A 27569-nucleotide genomic window follows, 5' to 3' on the forward strand; every position below is an offset into this window, starting at 1 on the left:
TATATATATATATCTTGCTTAATCTAGTTCCTTTTGTTTTGTACATAGGTTTTATATAGGCTATATTAAGAAATCTGTATATAATATGTTCTTTGCCTTTTTCCCATGAAGGGGCTCGTATAGTCTCCTTTTTGTATGCGAGCTATCCTTAGCCCTACGAATTTACTGTACGCTATAGCCCCATTAAGATGAGCTGATTGCCTATGAAGTAACAAATCCGCTATATGAGTTTAAGGTACATTGCGCATTGCCATATTGTAACTAATCTGTGATTGTCTATTTACAGGCGCTGCTGACTTAGCATCCGGTTGCCATGGTAACAGATATTACGTAACGCAACTTGTGTGGGAGGATCCACTTCCGGGTACGCTGTCAGCAGCGCCGCTCTGGGTTTCTGAGGGTTTAAAAACTGGGTGAGTACACTACTATTTATTGTATGTTTGTTTGAAAACAGGGGCGACCAGGAAACGTCACAAATTAAAATTGTTATTTTGACGAATAAGACCCAGTGAGTGCCTTCTTCTTTTGCTGCTGTATGAACCTTTGGAACGCACCCTAGGCACCACAGGCGGATTGGACCTTGATAAAACTTTTGCCAGGAGTGCTTTACCTTCTTTGATACTATATATATATATATATATATATATATATATATATATATATATATATATATATTTACTATATTTTCTAAATTCACAATACATTTGTAAAGTCCTGAATTAACCTGTTCTGCCAAATAAAACCATTGATGAATCCATTATGCCATACAGGCATACAATGAGCCACATATATAAAACACATATATGGAACAGTAATTAACCACTTTTGAAAGTCACATAGGCAGCACTAATTAAAAGTTAATTACTGTTCGCTATTAAAGGGAAAATCATTAATCAGACCTCACCTTGTGACAATTGTTTAGTGGAGCGGTTGTTTTATTTCACTGAGCTAGTTCAATAAATATTAAATAAAACTGGTTTAGCAGGGCAGCATTCTATAAAGCTTTTCCCAAAAATAAAATTAATATGTTAGGAGCCTGGGAGTGCGACTGTAGCATGCAGCTCTACAATTAATCCATATTTTCTTTATCTCAATATTCTGCTGCAATAGAAAGGTGATTAGTCAGCCTGTGTCTATATCTTTCTCATACTTACACAGAGCAAAATAGCATCTCTATGTAACACACTGGAATGAGTCATTTCTTTTTTTGGTTATACACACATATAATATATTGTATCTCATTCTAACGTTGTAGTGCAAATGTATTTCCGCTCATGGTTATACACAAAAAAAAAATTGTATCTCATTAAAGGGACACGCAAGTAAAAAAATTAAAGTTTCATGATTCAGATAGAGCATGCAAATATTAACAACTTTCTAATTTACTTCCATTAACAAAATGTGCACAGTCTTTTTATATTTACAATTTTTGAGTCACCAGCTCCTACTGATCATGTGCAAGAATTGACAGAATATATGTATATGCATTTGTGATTGGCTGATGGCTGTCACATGATACAGGGGAATAAGACAAAACTTTGAAATTTGTCAGAAAGAAATCTCATCTCTGATGAAGCGCATGTGCCCATGCGCGAAACGCGTAAGTTAGGAGCTTACCTGTTGTCCTGTATGGAAGCCTGCTCCCAATAAACCTTTTTTGCATCTACTTAAAGGCTTAGCGCTTCTTTTTCCTCATTTCTATCAGAAAGAAATCTACTTCTCATTTGAAGTTCAAAGTGCTATTGTATTGTCTTTTTATCAAGCATTATACTGTATTTACTGGTCCTTTAATACATCAAGTACAATAGACATTTATTGAAGCCCATGTTATACACAAAACCTATTATTGTTTCTCATTATTAGACATGTGCATGGGCAAAAAATTTGTTTCATCCAAAAGATTTGTTTTGAATTTTTTGGGAGATTTCTTTTCGTCAGATTTTCAGGCATGCCAACGTTTGACTCATCAGAATATGCGGTAAAGAAATGAATTCAGAACAAAATGTGTTCATAAATCTATTGCAAATGGAAAGCCAATAGAAAACTCATTTTAACAAAATAACTTACATTATGGAATGCCACTAATTGAAATAACCAGAATTTTGAATTTAAAGAATAAATAAAAATTAAAACCAATTGAAAATTAAATTAACATAAATTAATCATACAAGTTTTTTCCACCACCCTATTGTCTCACCCCCTTCTAAACTTTTAGTTCCCACCAGTACAACCTTTTCAGATTTTATTTTCTTCACTCCCTCATTCTTACTCCCGTTCTGTGTGCTGTCATATTCTTTCTTTGTACTCCATATGTTAGCAGTGGGGAAGCTAGCGTGGCACTAAATGTAGAGTGTGTGGCAGAGCAAAGCAAGGTACACAAACTGAGTGAAAGTAGTATGGGCGAAAGGAAATAAAGTTCCCACATTCATCACCTTCCCACAGACCTGTTCCATAACAAGTTTATAGTTATTCTTGGAGACTCCATTCAGATATCCCTTTGTTCAGAAATAGCAGACATATATGGCTTTGCCATTGCATTTTGATAATCAGCAGCTAATTGTAACTGTGCACCACACTTCTATTAACCCCGGCAGTAAAGGGGTAAATCAGGTAGCTTGTAAGCGTAGAGATTACCCTTCCACCTAACACCTCCCACCCCTTATCCCTACCTGATCCCTCCCAAACAGCTCTCTTCCCTCCCTCACCCCTCACTGTTCACCCCAATCTTAGGGACAGTTTACTAAAAAATATTCTCCCCTTTAATTTCTTCCCAATGATCCACTTTACCTGCTGGAGTGTATTAAGTTGTTTACAAGTATTTCCATTATCGTTATATTGGCATTTAAAATAGTTGATTTAGCCTGCGGTATCCCCACCTATCCTGAAAGTTTTTGGTCTTAAGGCCAAGCTGTGTAAACACAGTCAGTAGAAGAAATTACACTCCCAGTGGGGTATAGAAGAGATAGGGTAATAAAATGTTAATTTTCCATTGTTCTTTCCAAGTATTGGTGATTGGTTTATGGACATATATAAGACAAAGAAGCAGGTATGTGTACACAATGTGATAAAGTAATGAGATCTGATTATACCTACAAGCTCAACCCATTTTATTAGGTTGTGGCTTCAAAACATAAAATCATCTAATTTATATACACGAATAAGCCTTAAAAAGCAAATCTCATACATTTTATACTCTGCAGCTGGTATAAAAAGTAATTGGAAACACATTAAGGGAAAACAATGTTACAGTATACAATAAAGTACTGGCAGACAGTCTGCCAATATAAAGATTTAAAGCAATTTTTTCCTATTTGCTGTAGGGTGGGATCCCCCTTACCCTCCAACCTCTCTGATCCCTCTCAAACAGCTCTCTAACCCTCCCCCCTTTATCCAGTGTCTGCCAGTACCTATAACACTTTTCTTTTAAAATATATTTTTATTTTTTGAATATTAACAATTTTTTGTTGTGTAATGGCCCCCCCTCCCCCTCCAGCGATCGTCAGGGACAAGGACCCCCCAACCCCCCTTTTTCTTCTGTTATGTGTGATCAGTCCACGGGTCATCATTACTTCTGGGATATAACTCCTCCCCAACAGGAAATGCAAGAGGATTCACCCAGCAGAGCTGATATAGCTCCTCCCCTCTACGTCAGTCCCAGTCATTCTCTTGCACCCAACGACTAGATAGGATGTGTGAGAGGACTATGGTGATTATACTTAGTTTTTATGACTTCAATCAAAAGTTTGTTATTTTACAATAGCACCGGAGCGTGTTATTACTTCTCTGGCAGAGTTTGAAGAAGAATCTACCAGAGTTTTTTACTATGATTTTAACCGGAGTAGTTAAGATCATATTGCTGTTCTCGGCCATCTGAGGGAGGTAAAGGCTTCAGATCAGGGGACAGCGGGCAGATGAATCTGCATTGAGGTATGTAGCAGTTTTTATTTTCTGAATGGAATTGATGAGAAAATCCTGCTATACCGTTATAATGACATGTATGTATACACTTCAGTATTCTGGGAATGGTATTTCACCGGAACTACTCTGTTAAAGGTCACTAATCCTTTTAATAAATATTATCATGTTAAACGTTTTTGCTGGAATGTAGAATCGTTTACATTGCTGAGGTACTGAGTGAATATATGTTTGGGCATTATTTTCCACTTGGCAGTTGTCTGCTTTAAATTGTGACAGTTTCGTTTCTCCTCACTGCTGTGTGTGAGAGGGAGGGGCCGTTTTTGGCGCTCTTTTGCTACGCATCAAAAAATTTCCAGTCAGCTACTATTATATTTCTTGCATGATCCGGTTCACTGACAGATCTCAGGGGTCTTCAAACTTCTTTGAAGGGAGGTACATTCTCTCAGCAGAGCTGTGAGAATTTTATATTGACTGTGAATAAATACGTTACTCTATAATTTTTTATGTCAAATTTAGTTATTGTTATTTACTAATGGGAACAAACCTTTGCTAAAAGTTGGGTTATTTTAAAGTCGATGCTATAACTGTTTTTCAGTTCATTATCTCAACTGTCATTTAATCGTTTAAGTACCTCTTTGAGGCACAGTACGTTTTTGCTAAAAAAGATTATAACCAGGTTGCAAGTTATTGCTAGTGTGTTAAACATGTCTGACTCAGAGGAAGATATCTGTGTCATTTGTTCCAATGCCAAGGTGGAGCCCAATAGAAATTTATGTACTAACTGTATTGATGCTACTTTAAATAAAAGTCAATCTGTACAATGTGAACAAATTTCACCAAACTGCGAGGGGAGAGTTATGCCGACTAACTCGCCTCACGCGGCAGTACCTGCATCTCCCGCCCGGGAGGTGCGTGATATTATGGCGCCTAATACATCTGGGCGGCCATTACAGATAACATTACATGATATGGCTACTGTTATGACTGAAGTTTTGTCTAAATTACCAGAACTAAGAGGCAAGCGTGATCACTCTGGGGTGAGAACAGAGTGCGCTGACAATACTAGGGCCATGTCTGATACTGCGTCACAGCTTGCAGAGCATGAGGACGGAGAGCTTCATTCTGTGGGTGACGGTTCTGATCCAAACAGATTGGATTCAGATATTTCAAATTTTAAATTTAAATTGGAGAACCTCCGTGTATTACTAGGGGAGGTCTTAGCGGCTCTCAATGATTGTAACACCGTTGCAATACCAGAGAAACTGTGTAGGTTGGATAAATACTTTGCGGTACCGGCGAGTACTGACGTTTTTCCTATACCTAAGAGATTAACTGAAATTGTTACTAAGGAGTGGGATAGACCCGGTGTGCCGTTCTCACCCCCTCCAATATTTAGAAAGATGTTTCCAATAGACGCCACCACTCGGGACTTATGGCAAACGGTCCCTAAGGTGGAGGGAGCAGTTTCTACTTTAGCTAAGCGTACCACTATCCCGGTGGAGGATAGCTGTGCTTTTTCAGATCCAATGGATAAAAAATTAGAGGGTTACCTTAAGAAAATGTTTGTTCAACAAGGTTTTATATTGCAACCCCTTGCATGTATCGCGCCGATTACGGCTGCGGCAGCATTTTGGATTGAGTCTCTGGAAGAGAACCTTAGTTCATCTACGCTAGACGATATTATGGACAGGCTTAGAGTCCTTAAACTAGCTAATTCATTCATTTCGGAGGCCGTAGTACATTTAACCAAACTTACGGCTAAGAACTCTGGATTCGCCATACAGGCACGTAGAGCACTGTGGCTAAAATCCTGGTCAGCTGATGTTACTTCTAAGTCCAAATTACTTAATATACCTTTCAAGGGGCAGTCTTTATTTGGGCCCGGTTTGAAAGAAATTATCGCTGACATTACAGGAGGTAAGGGCCACGCCCTACCTCAAGACAAAGCCAAAGCTAAGGCTAGACAGTCTAATTTTCGTCCCTTTCGGAATTTCAAAACAGGAGCAGCGTCAACCTCCACTGCACCAAAACAGGAAGGAGCTGTTGCTCGTTACAGGCAAGGCTGGAAACCTAACCAGTCCTGGAATAAGGGCAAACAGGCTAGGAAACCTGCTGCTGCCCCAAAGACAGCATGAATCGAGAGCCCCCGATCCGGGACCGGATCTAGTGGGGGGCAGACTTTCTCTCTTCGCCCAGGCCTGGGCAAGAGATGTTCAGGATCCCTGGGCGCTGGAGATCATATCTCAGGGATACCTTCTAGACTTCAAATTATCTCCACCAAAAGGGAGATTTCATCTGTCAAGGTTGTCAACAAACCAGATAAAGAAAGAAGCGTTTCTACGCTGTGTACAAGATCTGTTATTAATGGGAGTGATCCATCCAGTTCCACGGTCGGAACAAGGACTAGGGTTCTACTCAAACCTGTTTGTGGTTCCCAAAAAAGAGGGAACTTTCAGGCCAATCTTAGATTTAAAGATTCTAAACAAATTCCTAAGAGTTCCATCGTTCAAAATGGAAACTATTCGGACAATCTTACCTATGATCCAAAGGGGTCAGTACATGACCACAGTGGATTTAAAAGATGCTTACCTTCACATACCGATTCACAAAGATCATCAACGGTATCTACGGTTTGCCTTCCTAGACAGGCACTACCAGTTTGTAGCTCTTCCATTCGGATTGGCTACGGCCCCAAGAATCTTCACAAAGGTTCTGGGTGCCCTTCTAGCGGTACTAAGACCGCGAGGGATTTCGGTAGCTCCGTACCTAGACGACATTCTAATACAAGCTTCAAGCTTTCAAACTGCCAAGTCTCATACAGAGTTAGTTCTGGCATTTCTAAGGTCGCATGGATGGAAAGTGAACGAAAAGAAGAGTTCTCTTTTTCCTCTCACAAGAGTTCCATTCTTGGGGACTCTTATAGATTCTGTAGAAATGAAGATTTACCTGACAGAAGACAGGTTAACAAAGCTTCAAGATGCATGCCGTGTCCTTCATTCCATTCAACACCCGTCAGTAGCTCAATGCATGGAGGTGATCGGCTTAATGGTAGCGGCAATGGACATAGTACCTTTTGCACGCCTACACCTCAGACCGCTGCAATTGTGCATGCTAAGTCAGTGGAATGGGGATTACTCAGATTTGTCCCCTACCCTGAATCTGAATCAAGAGACCAGAAATTCTCTTCTATGGTGGCTTTATCGGCCACACCTGTCCAGGGGGATGCCATTCAGCAGGCCAGACTGGACAATCGTAACAACAGACGCCAGCCTGCTAGGTTGGGGCGCTGTCTGGAATTCTCTGAAGACTCAGGGATTATGGAATCAGGAGGAGAGTCTCCTTCCAATAAACATTCTGGAATTGAGGGCAGTTCTCAATGCCCTTCTGGCTTGGCCCCAATTAACAACTCAGGGGTTCATCAGGTTTCAGTCGGACAATATCACGACTGTAGCTTACATCAACCATCAGGGAGGGACAAGAAGCTCCCTAGCAATGATGGAAGTATCAAAGATAATTCGCTGGGCAGAGTCTCACTCTTGCCATCTGTCAGCAATCCACATCCCGGGAGTGGAGAACTGGGAGGCGGATTTCTTGAGTCGCCAGACTTTTCATCCGGGAGAGTGGGAACTTCATCCGGAGATCTTTGCCCAAATACTTCGACGTTGGGGCAAACCAGAGATAGATCTCATGGCGTCTCGCCAGAACGCCAAACTTCCTCACTACGGGTCCAGATCCAGGGATCCGGGAGCGGTTCTGATAGATGCTTTGACAGCACCTTGGAACTTCGGGATGGCTTATGTGTTTCCACCCTTCCCGCTGCTTCCTCGATTGATTGCGAAAATCAAACAGGAGAGAGCATCAGTGATTCTAATAGCGCCTGCATGGCCACGCAGGACTTGGTATGCAGATCTAGTGGACATGTCATCCTGTCCACCTTGGTCTCTACCTCTAAGACAGGACCTTCTGATACAGGGTCCATTCAAACATCAAAATCTAACTTCTCTGAAACTGACTGCTTGGAAATTGAACGCTTGATTTTATCAAAGCGTGGTTTTTCTGAGTCGGTTATTGATACCCTGATCCAGGCTAGGAAGCCTGTTACCAGAAAGATTTACCATAAAATATGGCGCAAATACCTATACTGGTGCGAATCCAAACGTTACTCCTGGAGTAAGGTTAGGATTCCTAGGATATTGTCTTTTCTACAAGAAGGTTTAGAAAAGGGTTTATCGGCTAGTTCTTTAAAGGGACAGATTTCAGCTCTGTCCATCTTGTTACACAGGCGTCTGTCAGAAAATCCAGACGTCCAGGCCTTTTGTCAGGCTTTAGCTAGGATCAAGCCTGTGTTTAAAGCCGTTGCTCCGCCATGGAGTTTAAACTTAGTTCTTAACGTTTTACAAGGTGTTCCATTTGAACCCCTTCATTCCATTGATATAAAATTGTTATCTTGGAAAGTTCTGTTTTTAATGGCTATTTCCTCGGCTCGAAGAGTCTCTGAGTTATCAGCATTACATTGTGATTCTCCTTATCTGATTTTTCACTCAGATAAGGTAGTTCTGCGTACTAAACCTGGGTTCTTACCTAAGGTAGTTACTAACAGGAATATCAATCAAGAGATTGTCGTTCCATCCTTGTGTCCAAATCCTTCTTCAAAGAAGGAACGTCTTCTACACAATCTGGATGTAGTTCGTGCCCTCAAGTTCTACTTACAGGCAACTAAAGATTTTCGCCAAACTTCTTCCCTGTTTGTCGTTTATTCTGGACAGAGGAGAGGTCAAAAAGCTTCTACTACCTCTCTCTCGTTTTGGCTTCGTAGCATAATACGTTTAGCCTATGAGACTGCTGGACAGCAGCCTCCTGAAAGAATTACAGCTCACTCCACTAGAGCTGTGGCTTCCACTTGGGCCTTTAAGAATGAGGCCTCTGTTGAACAGATTTGCAAGGCTGCAACTTGGTCTTCGCTTCATACTTTTTCCAAATTTTACAAATTTGACACTTTTGCTTCTTCGGAGGCTATTTTTGGGAGAGCCTGCCTATCCCTCCCGTCATCCGTGTACTTTTGCTTTGGTATTGGTATCCCAGAAGTAATGATGACCCGTGGACTGATCACACATAACAGAAGAAAACATAATTTATGCTTACCTGATAAATTCCTTTCTTCTGTTGTGTGATCAGTCCACGGCCCGCCCTGTTTTTAAGGCAGGTAAATATCTTTTAAATTATACTCCAGTCACCACTTCACCCTTGGTTACTCCTTTCTCGTTGATTCTTGGTCGAATGACTGGGACTGACGTAGAGGGGAGGAGCTATATCAGCTCTGCTGGGTGAATCCTCTTGCATTTCCTGTTGGGGAGGAGTTATATCCCAGAAGTAATGATGACCCGTGGACTGATCACACAACAGAAGAAAGGAATTTATCAGGTAAGCATAAATTATGTTTTTCTGTAGTGTAGCTCCCCATCCCTCCCTCTCTCTTTATTTTTTCCCCCCGTGTGTAGGGTCCCTCCCTCCCCCCTCTGCTGCTGGATGCTTTATTATTTACAGCAAATGCATTAAATTATAATGTTACGACTTGGGGGAAGATTTAATTAGCAGCGGATGTTGCTTTTTCCGGCGATCCGGAAACTGAAGTTAAGAAGCAGCGGTCGTAGGTGGCGGACTGCAATCATCCCGATCAGATACGAACGGGATGATTGACACCCCCTGCTAGCGGCCGATTGGCCGCGAATGTGCAGGGGGCGGGATTGCACAAGCATTTCTTGTGAAATGCTTGTGCATTGCTGTTGGCATTTAGCGATGCAGGGCGGATTTGATTCGCTATAGTGAATCATGTCCACATGGGGTTTAATAAATTGACCCCTTTATGTAAATTGCAGAGCGAAACATTGGTTACTTATGGAGCCATCACAAAATTATTAAATATTATACAAGAACTTTCTTATGAAAATGAGAGTGATGCTTCAGGAGAAATTTGGGGTCTTGTTAGAGGAGGAAGAAAAGAGAATTAAACCACAATTAAAGGCACACCTGCCGGGATATTTTGGGGGAAAAGGAGAGTATCTACGTCTCTCAACTACTATAATCGTGACGTCCCTCCTCGTCTCCAAGACTTCTTAGGCGCTGCTCCTTGTCCTCTGGAAATCTCTACCCTGCTCCATAAGACTGTCCCCAACCTTTTATAGCTTCAGACGCTCCTTGAAAACCCACCTATTCAGAGAGGCTTAATATCTCTCCTCTGTTTTTTCATCCTAAACAAAATAATTCTTGAACTGCCTTGACTCACTGCTGCATCTTACAATCCATGTGACAAGCTACCCCAAACCTTATGTCTCTGCACCCTCAACCTGTAGGCTGTAAGCTCTTCAGAGCAGAGCCCTCTTCCTCCTGTACTAGATTTGTTCAGTCTGTTATGTTTTGTATCTTATCACAAATCTTTGTCATTCTATACTCCTATCTCTGTACCCAGCGCTACGGAATTATGTGACGCTATACAATAAATGATAATAATAATTAGCCATGGACACAGTAAAAGTAGTGTTAAAAATTTGAGAAAAATAGTGTTTCTTTGTCATTTAAATATTGTAGAGGTGCTGAAGCAGTGTAAGGATATAGTGGAATTTTGTGTGGTAGTAAAATTAGTTATGTTTAATGTTGCACCATTGTTAGGTTTTCCATCTTGGGAGTGGATATTTTTGATGCTTTAGAATTAGTGGTTGATTGTTTATTAGGAATAGAAAAGCTAGCTTTGGTAACAGTTGTATGTTTCACTGTGATGTACATTATGGGGCTGATTTATCATGCCCCGTAAGCATCTTAATGCATCTGTTTCCGCACGAGCCTTCATCGGCCCCTATGTGTCTGAACTGTTGTTCTGTTAGAATAAGCTACCCATCAGAAAAACCTTCCCTAGCACTGCGCATGCGCTATTTGATGTCACTGCATTCCAAAGCTCTAACATGTTTGGAATTCTGTGACCTCAGACAGTGCATGCAGAGTTATAGGGTATATTTTTCTGACGGTGGACAAATTCCTTAAGCTTTGCCTCTTTGACTGTTTGCTTATCCGTATGCACAGTCACAGAGGTAGATCTGACGGATATTATTTCGTTACAGAGGTAGCTTTTTCTGACGGATATTTGGTACACGATAAGTGCACATGCTAAGGGAGCGAAACTGGAGTTCATGAAATAATACCCAATGGGGATTATCATTTCTTCTGTTAAGTGTGATCAGTCCACGGGTCATCATTACTTCTGGGATATTACTCCTCCCCAACAGGAAGTGCAAGAGGATTCACCCAGCAGAGCTGCATATAGCTCCTCCCCTCTACGTCACTCCCAGTCATTCTCTTGCACCCAACGACTAGATAGGATGTGTGAGAGGACTATGGTGATTATACTTAGTTTTATATCTTCAATCAAAAGTTTGTTATTTTAAAATAGCACCGGAGTGTGTTATTACCTCTCTGGCAGAGTTTGAAGAAGAATCTACCAGAGTTTTTGCTATGATTTTAGCCGGAGTAGTTAAGATCATATTGCTGTTTCTCGGCCATCTGAGGAGAGGTAAACTTCAGATCAGGGGACAGCGGGCAGATGAATCTGCATAGAGGTATGCAGCAGCTTTTATTTTCTGACAATGGAATTGATGAGAAAATCCTGCCATACCGATATAATGTCATGTATGTATACTTTACACTTCAGTATTCTGGGGAATGGTACTTCACTAGAATTACACTGTAAGAAGTACATAAAGCTGTTTAATAACTAGAAATTATGTTTAACGTTTTTGCTGGAATGTAAAATCGTTTTCATTTGCTGAGGTACTGAGTGAATAAATGTTTGGGCACTATTTTTCCACTTGGCAGTTGCTTAATCTTTTTTCTGACAGTTTCTGTTCTCTCTCACTGCTGTGTGTGAGGGGGAGGGGCCGTTTTTTGGCGCTTTTGCTACGCATCAAATATTTCAGTCAGCAGCTCATTGTATTTCCTGCATGATCCGGTTCATCTCTACAGAGCTCAGGGGTCTTCAAAACTTCTTTTGAGGGAGGTAATTTCTCTCAGCAGAGCTGTGAGAATTATAGTTGAATGAGATAAAAAACGTTTATTCTGTAATTTGTTTCCTGCTTTCAGAATTTGTTATCTTTGCTAATGGGATTAAACCTTTGCTAAAGTTGTGTTGTTTACACTATAACTGTTTTCAATTTATTAATTTTCAACTGTCATAGATCTTCTGTGCTTCTTAAAGGCACAGTACGTTTTTAATATTATTCTAATTGAATTGTATTCCAAGTTGCAAGTTTATTTGCTAGTGTGTTAAACATGTCTGATTCAGAGGATGATACCTGTGTCATTTGTTGCAATGCCAAAGTGGAGCCCAATAGAAATTTATGTACTAACTGTATTGATGCTACTTTAAATAAAAGTCAATCTGTACAAATTGAACAAATTTCACCAAACAACGAGGGGAGAGTTATGCCGACTAACTCGCCTCACGTGTCAGTACCTGCATCTCCCGATCGGGAGGTGCGTGATATTGTAGCGCCGAGTACATCTGGGCGGCCATTACAAATCACATTACAGGATATGGCTACTGTTATGACTGAAGTTTTGGCTAAATTACCAGAACTAAGAGGTAAGCGTGATCACTCTGGGGTGAGAACAGAGTGCGCTGATAATATTAGGGCCATGTCAGACACTGCGTCACAGGTGGCAGAACATGAGGACGGAGAACTTCATTCTGTGGGTGACGGTTCTGATCCAAACAGACTGGATTCAGATATTTCAAATTTTAAATTTAAACTGGAAAACCTCCGTGTATTACTAGGGGAGGTGTTAGCGGCTCTGAATGATTGTAACACAGTTGCAATACCAGAGAAAATGTGTAGGTTGGATAAATATTTTGCGGTACCCGGCGAGTACTGAGGTTTTTCCTATACCTAAGAGACTTACTGAAATTGTTACTAAGGAGTGGGATAGACCCGGTGTGCCGTTCTCACCCCCTCCGATATTTAGAAAAATGTTTCCAATAGACGCCACCACACGGGACTTATGGCAAACGGTCCCTAAGGTGGAGGGAGCAGTTTCTTCTTTAGCTAAGCGTACCACTATCCCGGTGGAGGATAGCTGTGCTTTTTCAGATCCAATGGATAAAAAATTAGAGGGTTACCTTAAGAAAATGTTTGTTCAACAAGGTTTTATATTGCAACCCCTTGCATGCATTGCGCCGATCACGGCTGCAGCGGCATTCTGGATTGAGTCTCTGGAAGAGAACATTAGTTCAGCTACTCTGGACGACATTACGGACAGGCTTAGAGTCCTTAAACTAGCTAATTCATTCATTTCGGAGGCCGTAGTACATCTTACTAAACTTACGGCGAAGAATTCAGGATTCGCCATTCAGGCACGCAGGGCGCTGTGGCTAAAATCCTGGTCAGCTGATGTTACTTCTAAGTCTAAATTGCTTAATATACCTTTCAAAGGGCAGACCTTATTTGGGCCCGGGTTGAAAGAGATTATCGCTGACATTACAGGAGGTAAAGGCCATGCCCTGCCTCAGGACAAAGCCAAAGCTAAGGCTAGACAGTCTAATTTTCGTTCCTTTCGTAATTTCAAAGCTGGAGCAGCATCAACTTCCTCTACACCAAAACAGGAAGGAGCCGTTGCTCGCTACAGACAAGGCTGGAAACCTAACCAGTCCTGGAACAAGGGCAAGCAGACCAGGAAACCTGCTGCTGCCCCTAAAACAGCATGAATTGAGGGCCCCCGATCCGGGATCGGATCTAGTGGGGGGCAGACTTTCTCTCTTCGCCCAGGCTTGGGCAAGAGATGTCCAGGATCCCTGGGCGCTAGAGATAATATCTCAGGGATACCTTCTGGACTTCAAATACTCTCCTCCAAGAGAGAGATTTCATCTGTCAAGGTTGTCAACAATCCAGACAAAGAAAGAGGCGTTTCTACGCTGCGTACAAGAGCTCTTGTTAATGGGAGTAATCCATCCTGTTCCACGATCGGAACAGGGACAGGGGTTTTACTCAAATCTGTTTGTGGTTCCCAAAAAAGAGGGAACTTTCAGACCAATCCTGGACTTAAAGATCCTAAACAAATTCCTAAGAGTTCCATCGTTCAAGATGGAGACTATTCGGACAATTTTACCTATGATCCAAGAGGGTCAGTACATGACCACTGTAGATTTAAAAGATGCCTACCTTCACATACCGATTCACAAAGATCATTACCGGTACCTAAGGTTTGCCTTCCTAGACAGGCATTACCAGTTTGTGGCTCTTCCATTCGGATTGGCTACAGCTCCAAGAATCTTCACAAAGGTTCTGGGTGCTCTTCTGGCGGTACTAAGACCGCGGGGAATCTCGGTAGCTCCATACCTAGACGACATTCTGATTCAAGCTTCAAGCTTTCAAACTGCCAAGTCTCATACAGAGTTAGTACTGGCATTTCTAAGGTCACATGGATGGAAGGTGAACGAAAAGAAAAGTTCACTCGTTCCACTCACAAGAGTTCCCTTCCTGGGGACTCTTATAGACTCTGTAGAAATGAAGATTTACCTGACAGAGGACAGGCTAACAAGACTTCAAAGTGCTTGCCGCACCCTTCATTCCATTCAACACCCGTCAGTGGCTCAATGCATGGAGGTAATCGGCTTAATGGTAGCGGCAATGGACATAGTACCCTTTGCACGCTTACACCTCAGACCACTGCAACTGTGCATGCTAAGTCAGTGGAATGGGGATTACTCAGACTTATCCCCTTCTCTGAATCTGGATCAAGAGACCAGAAATTCTCTTCTATGGTGGCTTTCTCGGCCACATCTGTCCAGGGGGATGCCATTCAGCAGACCAGACTGGACAATTGTAACAACAGACGCCAGCCTTCTAGGTTGGGGTGCCGTCTGGAATTCTCTGAAGGCTCAGGGACAATGGAGTCAGGAGGAGAGTCTCCTGCCAATAAACATTCTGGAATTGAGAGCAGTTCTCAATGCCCTCCTGGCTTGGCCCCAGTTGACAACTCGGGGGTTCATCAGGTTTCAGTCGGACAACATCACGACTGTAGCTTACATCAACCATCAGGGAGGGACAAGAAGCTCCCTAGCTATGATGGAAGTATCAAAGATAATTCGCTGGGCAGAGTCTCACTCTTGCCACCTGTCAGCAATCCACATCCCGGGAGTGGAGAACTGGGAGGCGGATTTCTTAAGTCGTCAGACTTTTCATCCGGGGGAGTGGGAACTCCATCCGGAGGTCTTTGCCCAAATACTTCGACGTTGGGGCAAACCAGAGATAGATCTCATGGCGTCTCGACAGAACGCCAAGCTTCCTCGTTACGGGTCCAGATCCAGGGATCCAGGAGCAGTCCTGATAGATGCCCTGACAGCACCTTGGGACTTCAGGATGGCTTACGTGTTTCCACCCTTCCCGATGCTTCCTCGATTGATTGCCAGAATCAAACAAGAGAGAGCATCAGTGATTCTAATAGCTCCTGCGTGGCCACGCAGGACTTGGTATGCAGACCTGGTGGACATGTCATCCTGTCCACCTTGGTCTCTACCTCTGAAACAGGACCTTCTGATACAGGGTCCCTTCAAACATCAAAATCTAACTTCTCTGAAGCTGACTGCTTGGAAATTGAACGCTTGATTTTATCAAGACGTGGGTTTTCTGAGTCAGTTATTGATACCTTAATACAGGCTAGGAAGCCTGTTACCAGAAAGATTTACCATAAGATATGGCGTAAATACCTATATTGGTGTGAATCCAAAGGTTACTCTTGGAGTAAGGTTAGGATTCCTAGGATATTGTCTTTTCTACAAGAAGGTTTAGAAAAGGGTTTATCTGCTAGTTCATTAAAGGGACAGATCTCAGCTCTGTCCATTCTGTTACACAAACGTCTGTCAGAAGTTCCTGACGTCCAGGCTTTTTGTCAGGCTTTGGCCAGGATTAAGCCTGTGTTTAAAACTGTTGCTCCACCATGGAGTTTAAACCTTGTTCTTAATGTTTTACAGGGCGTTCCGTTTGAACCCCTTCATTCCTTTGATATAAAGTTGTTATCTTGGAAAGTTCTATTTTTAATGGCTATTTCCTCGGCTCGAAGAGTCTCTGAATTATCAGCCTTACATTGTGATTCTCCTTATTTGATTTTTCATTCGGATAAGGTAGTTCTGCGTACTAAACCTGGGTTCTTACCTAAGGTAGTTACTAACAGGAATATCAATCAAGAGATTGTTGTTCCTTCCTTGTGCCCAAATCCTTCTTCGAAGAAGGAACGTCTACTGCACAACCTGGATGTAGTCCGTGCTCTAAAATTTTACTTACAGGCAACTAAGGAATTTCGACAAACGTCTTCTCTGTTTGTCGTTTACTCTGGGCAGAGGAGAGGTCAAAAAGCTTCTGCTACCTCTCTTTCTTTTTGGCTTCGTAGCATAATTCGTTTAGCTTATGAGACTGCTGGACAGCAGCCTCCTGAAAGAATTACAGCTCATTCTACTAGAGCTGTGGCTTCCACTTGGGCCTTCAAGAATGAGGCCTCTGTTGAGCAGATTTGCAAGGCTGCAACTTGGTCTTCGCTTCATACTTTTTCCAAATTTTACAAATTTGACACTTTTGCTTCATCGGAGGCTATTTTTGGGAGAAAGGTTCTTCAGGCAGTGGTTCCTTCTGTATAAAGAGCCTGCCTATCCCTCCCGTCATCCGTGTACTTTTGCTTTGGTATTGGTATCCCAGAAGTAATGATGACCCGTGGACTGATCACACTTAACAGAAGAAAACATAATTTATGCTTACCTGATAAATTCCTTTCTTCTGTAGTGTGATCAGTCCACGGCCCGCCCTGTTTTTAAGGCAGGTAAATATTTTTTAATTTATACTCCAGTCACCACTTCACCCTTGGCTTTTCCTTTCTCGTTGGTCCTTGGTCGAATGACTGGGAGTGACGTAGAGGGGAGGAGCTATATGCAGCTCTGCTGGGTGAATCCTCTTGCACTTCCTGTTGGGGAGGAGTAATATCCCAGAAGTAATGATGACCCGTGGACTGATCACACTACAGAAGAAAGGAATTTATCAGGTAAGCATAAATTATGTTTTTTGACATGCCAATATTTATATATCAATACATATTCAGATATATATTTCTTTATATGTATTGATATATAAATATTGGCATGTCAAAAATTATTATCAATTTTGCTTCATTCCCTTGGTATCCTTTATTGAATGTGCAGCAACACACTACTGGGAACTCGCTGAGCACAGTGGAAAACTGATTATAAGAAGTATATATGTGCAACCACCTATCAGCATCTAGCTCTCTGCTCCTGGGGCTATCTACATATGCTCTTTGACAAAGGATATCATGAGAATGAAGCAAATTAGATAATAGAATTTAAATCCAAAATTGTTTAAAATGATATACTCCATCTGAATCATGATAGAAAAAAATGTGGGTTTTATATCCCTTTAAGGGAGCAGTCTTGGGCGTCACTAGTATCGCTGGACTCCCCTAGCAATGCCAGTCCATATACAGCCTGCAGGTACAGGTGGTGGTGGGGGGGGGATCAGCTCCAAAAGCACCCTCCATACAAATAATGACACCTGTTGTCATCCACAGCTAAAGGGATACTAAATCCAATTTTTTTTCTTCCATGATTCAAAGAGAGCATGCAATTTAAAGCAACTTTCTAATTTACTCCTATTAATTTTTATTCGTTCTCATGGTATCTTTATTTGAAAAGCAGGAATGTAAAGCTTAGGAGCCAGCCCAATTTAGGCGCAGCACCATGGATAGGGATTGCTTATTGGTGGCTGACATTTACCCACCAATAAGCAAGCATAACCCAGGTTCTGAAACAAAAATGGGCTGGGCCAGCTCCTAAAAATTGATAATAGGAGTAAATTAGAAGGTTGCTTAAAATTGCACTCTGAATCAGGAAAGAAAAAAAATTGTGGTTAGTATCCTTTTAAGGGGTTAGGAAGATTACTATAAACTCTTGTGAGATTTCAGTGAAGAAAAGCAAAGTGTGAACTTAGTATTGATAAAGCTAATTTCCTGTTTGTTTTATTTTTCTCTATAAAGATGACAATAAAAAGAATAGCTTTGGATCACACAGCACTTACTCTGGTGAGGTGAAGACATTTTAATGTAAAATATCTTCCTTATTCAAATAGAGATGTTCAGGTATATTTTTTTGTCAGCTTTTTACAGTCTCCTTTAACTGATTTATCATATGGGTATTATGTAACTTTAATTTATTATTTAATTTATTAAAGGGACTGTGTGCTGTAAAAACAATACTCCCCTTTAATGTGTTCCCAGTTATCTATTTTACCTGATGTAGTGTATATAATTGTGTGAAAATGTATTTTATTTTTATTTTGTAATTTGAAATAGCTACTTTTGCCTGCTCCTTGCAAGTTCAGCCAAAAAGAATTGGCTGTGGTTTCAAAAAGCAAAATAAATAAATAAATGGCTATTTCATATACAAAAATAAACCAAAAGGAAACTCGTTTTACAGTACACATCCCTTTTAAATTAAAGAAACAGGGAATTTAATTTTGAGTTTAAATTTGAATCTAATTGTAACATACAGATATTTTAAATATTTAATATCTCTAATAGTTATGCACCCACATGCTATTTCTGTATATTGTGTTACTGTATATTGTGGTTATACCAGCATCTTACTGTATCTCATCTTACCATAACTATATATGATACAGATTTATTTTATTCCTAGTTTTACACATGATCTCCCTGTAATGTAGGCACATTTTATTGTTCCTCATGGGTATACACATAGAATTATTGTATCTTATTGTAACACACCAGCATGATACATTTATGTTGTATGTTGTTGGCTACACACATAAATCACACATTGCATCTCATTATATACTGCATAATTACTCATGGTTATATTTTCACATTTATTATTGCATCTTATTACTGTAATATTTTTGTAATATGACACATTTATGGTATCTGTTTATCACACAAAAGTATGACAACTATTTACTGTTTATCAAGGCTCTCTATACATATTAACAAAGGTCATTGTTATGATACAATGTTATGAGATCACTCTATGGTATCATTTTCTATATCAGCATCTTTTCCCTAATCTACACCATGATATCCATATTGCCAGTATGTCCCTCCTCTCTGCTACAGTGATTGGCTCCATCTAGGAGCACACAGCCCTGCTATTGGCTGATAAGAGCACCTGTCAGATTGGACGTTCCTTTTTATTCATCAGAGAAAGAAACAAATAGCATAAAGGGAAACACGAGGAATAGAGGAGAATATCTGGGCAGAAATAGGGAGGAAACATAACAGACAAAGGGAATGTGATAGAGGGATGCTGAAGGCTGAAGGATACAGGCTGTAGGGAGACAGACACAGCACAAAGAGAAGGACCAGAGCAAAGGGATTATGGGAAACCCTGGGAGATAAAAAGGGGCAGTAATACTGGTATATAGGAGAGAGGGATCCATTAGGAAACCTGGTGAATACAAGGAGCTCAGTGCTGAAGACTCTGAATACTGAGCGGCTTGGGAGACATTGATGGTAAGTCTGCTCATCTTCTTTATGTACTGCATTTTCCTGCCTCAGTCTATTCTCTTCTCTCTACATCTGCAATTTTAGCACTAAGATTGTGACCTTTTTTTTAATCTATTTTTTATTTAATAGATTGTTCTGTTTGTAAGACACCTACCTAGTAGATTCATTAAGGGTAGGGGAGGTTTTACAGTAAGATTAATATGTTTACTTATTGTGTCATTCTTTGTTGCCCGTTCACTAAGCGTGGAGAGACTAATCTCACTTTAGGGGATTTGCAGAATAAAATAATATATGAATATGAGAAAGTTGGTTACTGTGGGGGTGCCTCTTTATTCTTAGTGAATGCAGACTAGGCTGTTGGAAACTTTGAAACATTGAATGTCGCACTGTGTACCTGTTGTTTAATAGTAAATCAGTGGCATGTGACTGGTGTAGTAGTATGTGGCACTGAGCTTGTAGGATTCTGTGTGTCACCCAGATTGGGACAATTCTACTACTAGAACACAGTGTGACGTAGCAATGGGTGTTAATCTTGTGTATGGGTTGTGGTAAGAGCTTACCATTTTGTGTGTAGCGTGAGGTAATGGGAACTTACCATAGTTTTTGTGTGCAAAAGAGTGTGTGACATGTGGTGACAGGAGCTTACCATTTATGTGTGTGGCATGTGGTATTGGGAGTTCAGCATCCTGTGTCTGATAGATTGAGACATGTGGTGACCTGTGTGTTACTATGTATGTGATATATAACACTGGGTAGTGAGTATCCTGTGTGTCACTATGTATGTGATATATAACACTGGGTAGTGAGTATCCTGTGTGTCACTATGTATGTGATATATAACACTGAGTAGTGAGTATCCTGTGTGTCACTATGTATGTGATATATAACACTGGGTAGTGAGTATCCTGTGTGTCACTATGTATGTGATATATAACACTGGGTAGTGAGTATCATGTGAGTCACTATGTATGTGATATATAACACTGGGTAGTGAGTATCCTGTGTGTCACTATGTATGTGATATATAACACTGGGTTTTGAACATCTGTGTGTCACTGTGCATGTGATCCACTGTATCACTGTGTGGTTGCTCCATGGCACTAACTGGGCAACATCTGGGCACTGCAAAGTTTGTGGCATGTGGGTGATTAGCATCCTGTGTTTCACTCTGTCAATGGTATAAGGCAACACTGGCAGTCTGGGTATTACAGAGTGTGTGGCATGGGCTGGTTAGTATCTTGTGTGGCACTGATTGGTCAGCAGTCTGAGAAGTGTTGTCAAGCATGTGACTAGGCATTGATTGGTCACGAGGCACTAGCGGCAAACCCAATGCATTTTCTGATTGGTTGTAAATCCGGTGACCTCACGGACCCTCATTGCGTTACTTCTGTTTGGGGATTTAGGTTCTGTCCAAAAATGCCTCCCATTGGATTTTGTCTCTCCCCATATGTGCACATGCATATCAGCCCTGTTTACCTTTTCCGTGATGTGACTATAAAAAAATTGTTAGATGCATTTTTGTTTTACAAAATAAGTCTCCTGAACCTGAGTTTACCAATTTTGATAGCTTTTATTTGAAAAAATGACCAAATTCTATATAAGGGTACGTGTGTGAGTGATGGGCGTTACATTCTGACATAAATACAGAATGGAATGCAAGTCTCATCAGTTTACTATAATAATAGTTGCATTGTGGCTTATCTGTATGCCACAATGCAACATCATTCACTCACATACATGTAACATTTATGTGTGATAGTATAATGGCTCACATACATGTTACATGTATGTGTGCTGCTGTAGGGGTATCCTTGGAGTGATAGGAGTTGTACTGGGTAGACATGTGCAGCTTCGAAAAATTCGGTTCGGATCGATTCGAATTTCGGTTCGGATCGATTCGAATTCGGAAGAAATCTAATGAATTTGTTTCGGATTCATTCGGATTCTTCCGGATTCGTGAAAAATTCGGTTCGAATCGATTCAGAATTTCGGTAAGTGTTAAGTGGATGTGCTGTGTATTACACTAGTATACTGTACAATACTAATGTAATACATGGCCATCCGAATCCATCAGAATCTACCGAATAAATTCGAATCGATTCGGATTTATTCGGTAGATTCGGCACTACCGTAATTCAGAAATTCGAATCAATCCAAATCTCTGAATTTGACACATTCTTCCGAATTTCGATTCGGACCGAATCGAATCGCACATGTCACTGTGGCTTATCTGTATGCCACAATGCAACCCCATTCAGTCACAAACATGTAACATGTATGTTTGATGTATAATGGCTCATATACATGTTACATGTGCTGGTGAAGGGGGCTGTCTTGGACTGGAGTTACATTGTGCCTTAGTTGTACACGACGGTGCAACTCCATTCACTCGCAAAGGTGTAACATGTATGTGTGGTGTATAATGCCTCGCATACATGTTACATGTATGTATACTGTGTAAGGGGGCTGTCTGGAAGTGATAGGGGTTGAGGTGTGGCTTATCTGTATGCCACAATGCAACCTCATTCACTCAAATATTAAATGTCTATATCGGGTACTATGCACTCTCCAAATCTCACGGACCAATCAGGTCATACATTGGAGATAGGCGTTAATGCATGATCTGATTGGCCCGTGTGTCTGTCAGGTCACCGGATGCACAACCAATCGGATAATGCATTGAGTTTGCCACTAGCGCCTCGTGATTGGTCAGCAGTCTGAATAGTGTTGTTAAGCATGTGACAAGGCATTGATTGGTCAGCAGAATGAGAAGTGTTGTTAAGCATGTGACAAGGCATTGATTGGTCAGCAGAATGAGAAGTGTTGTTAAGCATGTGACAAGGCATTGATTGGTCAGCAGAATGAGAAGTGTTGTTAACCATGTGACAAGGCATTGATTGGTCAGCCGCCTGAGAAGTGTTGTTAAGCATGTGACAAGGAATTGATTGGTCAGCAGTCTGAGAAGTGTTGTTAAACATGTGACAAGGCATTGATTGGTCAGCAGTCTGAGTGCTTAGGTACCTTGTGTATATAGGGTTGCCAACTTTTTTCAAAGAAAATAAGAGATTAAGGAATCAACACATTTCACGTAGGAAATAAACAAACTATACTGTAGTTACTTTATTTTACAATTTGACGCAGTTATATAGTTTGGTAAACAAAATTCTTCATACAAATCTTCATTCGCAGTCTAGTAGGCACGGTCCAAATTTAAGGATTCTGCATTTTTTTCCTAAACAAATGCTGAATATGGCTGCAGGCAGCAGTATTCGTTTTGTTTTGGCGCCAGAGCAACACACAAAAATCTGCATTTGCACAAATCTCTCTGTGTTGCTCTTTTACATTGATATATCCGGCACCAAAACAAAACGAATGACGCTGCCTGCAGCCATATTCTGCATTTCTTTAGCAAAAGAATATCGAATCCCGAAATTTCACCCATGCCTACAGTCTAATTTAAAGGGATAGGAAAGTCAAAATTAAACTTGATTCAGATAGAGCAGGTCATTTTAAGATACTTTTAAATTCACTTCTATTTTCAAATGTGCTTCGTTCTCTTAGTAGCCCTTGTTAAAAAAATAATATGCACATATCATACACTACTGGGAGCTGCTGCTAATTGGTGCCTGTGTTCTGGTAAGAAGGCGAACTTTTGAAAAGAGCGAACCATGTCACTTCCTATGATGTTTCATCAGCTGTTTTACACATTTTGGAGCTAATGCGCATGCGTGCCAGTGTCATCACATACCTGGCCGCATATGTCACTGCTAAAATATTTATTGCTGTGAAATTCAGGAACCTTTATAAAGCGCATGCGTGTGACTCATGGAAAGCTGTTTATTATACTACTGTAAAGCTGAGTCTCCGTGCATGAGAAATAACCCCCCCCTTGCCACTCGGCTATAGCTACTGCTTCTGATGATTCAATGCAGCTTTTCACAGGCTCCGTTCAATGTCATTATCTTTCATAATCTTTTATAACATAATGACATTGAACGGAGCCTGTGAAAAGCTGCATTGGATCATCAGAAGCAGTGGCTATAGCCGAGTGGCAGCAGGGGGGGGCTGTTTCTCATGCACGGAGACTCAGCTTTACAGTAGCAGTCATGGGAGTAGTTGCAGTGGGGGCGGAGTTCCGAATATTGCCGAGGAGCCTAATAAACAGCTTTTCATTATCACACGCATGCGCTCTATAAAGGTTCCTGAATTTCACAGCACTAAATATTTTAGCAGTGACGTATGCGGCCAGGTATGTGATGACGCTGGCACGCATGCGCATTAGCTCAAAAATGTGTAAAACAGCTGATGAAACGTCACAGGAAGTGACATGGTTCGCTCTTTTCAAAAGTTCGCCCTCTTACCAAAACACCTGCACACATTTGTCTCTTGTGATTGGCTAAATAGATATTTTCAGCTTCCTGAGGGTAGTGCAATGCTGTCCCTTCAGCAATGGAAAACAAGAGAATTAAGAAAATTTGATAATAGAATTAAATTGGGAAGTTGTTTAAAATTGTATGTTCTATATGAATAAAAAAACAAAATTTATGCTAACCTGATAAATGTCTTTCTTTCTTGACACGGTGAGTCCACAGATCAACAATTACTGTTGGAAATATTACTCCTGGCCAGCAGGAGGAGGCAAAGAGCACCACAGCAAAGCTGTTAAGTATCATTTCCCTTCCCACAACCCCCAGTCATGCTTCATAACTGCTATACTGCTTCCAGAACCTTTCTCCCAAAAGAAGTCTCAACCGAGGCAAACGTATCAAATTTATAGAATTTAGAAAAAGTGTTCAAAGAAGACCAAGTCGCAGCCTTACAGATCTGTTCTACAGAGGCCTCATTCTTGAAGGCCCAGAAGTCAATTTATGAAGCTTAGGTTGCTGCTTCCAACCCTCTCCGTTTCAGTTCCGCCTTTAACAGAAGTTAAGAAGCAGCGGTCCTAAGGACAGCACTCATATGCCAAACAAATAACACTTCTCAACCAGAGAGAAAGAGAAGTGGCAGTAGCTTTCTGAACCTTACGTTTCCCAGAAAAGCAAACAAACAATGTAGAAGACTGACGAAAGTCCGTCGTGGCCTGTAGATAGAGTTTAAGAGCCCGCACAACATCTAAGTTGTGCAACAAATGTTCTTTATGAGAAGAAGGATTAGGACAGAGAGAAGGAACAACAATTTCCTGATTAATATTCCTGTCCGGAACAACCTTAGGAAGAAAATCAAACTTTCTACGGACTCGGAGAACTGCCTTATCCGCATGAAATATGAGATAATGAGAATCACACTGCAGAGAGAGTTCTGAGAGTTCAAAAGGCCTCAGAGCAGAAGAAATAGCAGTAAGAAACAAAACTTTCCAAGATAATAACTTAATATCTATGGAATACATAGGATCGAACAGAGCATGTTGTAAAACTTTAAGAACAAGTTTAAGGCTCTAAGATGGAGCAACTGATTTAAACACAGGCCTGATTCTAACCAAAGGATTGTATATCCGGCATATCCGCCAGACGCTTGTGCAGCAGAATGTATAGAGCAGAAATCTGACCTGGGATCCTGACCTTACTCCAAGAATAGACTCACACCAATAAAGATATTTACGCCATATCTTATGGTAAATCTTTCTAGTGACAGGCTTATGAGCCTGAACCATGGTCTCAATGACTGATTCGGAAAATCCACGCTTAGCTAAAAGCAAGCGTTCAATCTCCAAGCAGTCAGCTTCAGAGAAATGAGATTTGGATGAAGGAATGGCCCCTGAAGCAGAAGGTCCTTCCTCAGCGGTAGTATCCATGGAGGTAGAGACAACATCTCTACTAGATCTGCATACCAGATCCTGCGAGGCCACGCAGGAGCTATTAGAATCACTGATGCTCTCTCCTGGTTGAACCGAGCGATGACTCGCGGAAGGAGAGCAAATGGAGGAAAGAGATATGCCAACCTGAAGTTCCAAGGAACTGCCAGAGCATCTATCAGAAAGGCTTGAGGATCTCTCAACCTCCAACCTTACTTTGGGAGCTTGGTGTTCTGACGAGACACCATCAGATCCAATTCTGGTAAGCCCCATTTGGTTGTTAACCTGGAGAACACTTCCAGATGGAGTTCCCACTCCCCGGAATGGAAAGTATGTCTGCTCAAAAAACTGCTTCCCAATTGTCCAGATTGTCCAGCTAGACAACAATTATGAGCCTCCGCCCACTGGATGATCCGTGCCACCTCCTTCATGGCTAAGGAACTGCGAGTTCCCCCTTGTTGGTTGATGTAAGCCACTGAGTTTATGTTGTCCGTCTGGAACCTAATAGACTGGGCTAGGACCAGCTGAGGCCAAGCCATCAAGGCATTGAAGATTGCTCTCAACTCCAGAATGTTTATGGGGAGAGCAGATTTGTGCTGAGACCAAAGTCCCTGCACCTTCAATGAGTCCCAGACTGCTCCCCAACCCAACAGACTGGCATCCGTGGTCACAATTACCCAGGGGGGGTCTCTGAAAACACGTCTCCTGGGACAAATGTTCTTGCGACAGCCACCATGGTAGGGAGTCCCTTGTTGATTGATCCAGAACCATTCTCTGAGATAGATCTGTATAATCCCCGGTCCACTGAGCGAGCATGCATAGCTGCAGAGGTCTCAAATGGAACCGAGCAAACGGAACTATGTCAATGGAAGCCACCATCAACCCAATTATCTCCATGCATTGGGCCACTGATGGTCATGCCACCGACTGTAGGGACAGGCAAGATGGACAGAATCTTGGCTTTTCTGACCTCCGTCAGAAAATTTTTCATTGATAGAGAATCTATAATGGTTCCTAAGAATATCACTCTTGTAGTCGGAACAAGAGAACTTTTCTCCAAATTGACCTTCCACCCGTTCATGAATGGCAGAATGGAGTGGATGGTCTACACGAGGAATCTGTTGAGCAACTTTAGATCCTCTGTTTCTTCTGTTATGTGTGATCAGTCCACGGGTCATCATTACTTCTGGGATATAACTCCTCCCCAACAGGAAATGCAAGAGGATTCACCCAGCAGAGCTGCACATAGCTCCTCCCCTCTACGTCAGTCCCAGTCATTCTCTTGCACCCAACGACTAGATAGGATGTGTGAGAGGACTATGGTGATTATACTTAGTTTTTATGACTTCAATCAAAAGTTTGTTATTTTACAATAGCACCGGAGCGTGTTATTACTTCTCTGGCAGAGTTTGAGGAAGAATCTACCAGAGTTTTTTACTATGATTTTAACCGGAGTAGTTAAGATCATATTGCTGTTCTCGGCCATCTGAGGGAGGTAAAAGCTTCAGATCAGGGGACAGCGGGCAGATGAATCTGCATTGAGGTATGTAGCAGTTTTTATTTTCTGAATGGAATTGATGAGAAAATCCTGCCATACCGTTATAATGACATGTATGTATACACTTCAGTATTCTGGGGATGGTATTTCACCGGAACTACTCTGTTAAAAGTCACTAACCCTTTTAATAAGTATTTATCATGTTAAACGTTTTTGCTGGAATGTAGAATCGTTTACATTTCTGAGGTACTGAGTGAATAAATATTTGGGCATTATTTTCCACTTGGCAGTTGTTTGGTTTTAATTGTGACAGTTTCGTTTCTCTTCACTGCTGTGAGTGAGGGAGGGGCCGTTTTTGGCGCTCTTTGCTACGCATCAAAAATTTCCAGTCAGTTACTCTTATATTTCCTGCATGATCCGGTTCATCTCCGACAGATCTCAGGGGTCTTCAAACTTCTTTAGAGGGAGGTAGATTCTCTCAGCAGAGCTGTGAGAATTTTATATTGACTGTGAATAAAAACGTTGCTCTGTAATTTTTATGTCAAATTTAATTATTGTTATTTTACTATGGGAACAAACCTTTGCTAAAAGTTGTGTTGTTTTAAAGTTTGATGCTATAACTGTTTTTTTTTTCAGTTCATTATTTCAACTGTCATTTAATCGTTTAGTACCTCTTTGAGGCACAGTACGTTTTTGCTAAAAAAGGATTATAACCAAGTTGCAAGTTTATTGCTAGTGTGTTAAACATGTCTGACTCAGAGGAAGATATCTGTGTCATTTGTTCCAATGCCAAGGTGG

At 41.2% G+C, this 27569-nt stretch overlaps 1 protein-coding gene across 2 annotated transcripts in view; it reads left to right on the plus strand.

Moving 5' to 3' along the window:
- Positions 1-278: 278 nt before the first annotated feature.
- Positions 279-27569, plus strand: part of LOC128642870 (leucine-rich repeat neuronal protein 1-like) — an 84882-nt gene continuing 57591 nt past the window's right edge. Inside the window, exons 1-2 of one of the 2 annotated variants that reach the window (XR_008399723.1) lie at positions 326-413; positions 17998-18042. The gene's annotated coding sequence lies outside the window, so the exon portion shown is untranslated. Of the gene's footprint in view, positions 414-17997; positions 18043-27569 lie in introns of both variants that reach the window. The other variant, XM_053695736.1, reaches the window with a different exon arrangement.

The sequence above is a fragment of the Bombina bombina genome, chromosome 12, assembly GCF_027579735.1.
Source record: "Bombina bombina isolate aBomBom1 chromosome 12, aBomBom1.pri, whole genome shotgun sequence".
Classification (NCBI taxonomy): Eukaryota; Metazoa; Chordata; class Amphibia; order Anura; family Bombinatoridae; genus Bombina; species Bombina bombina.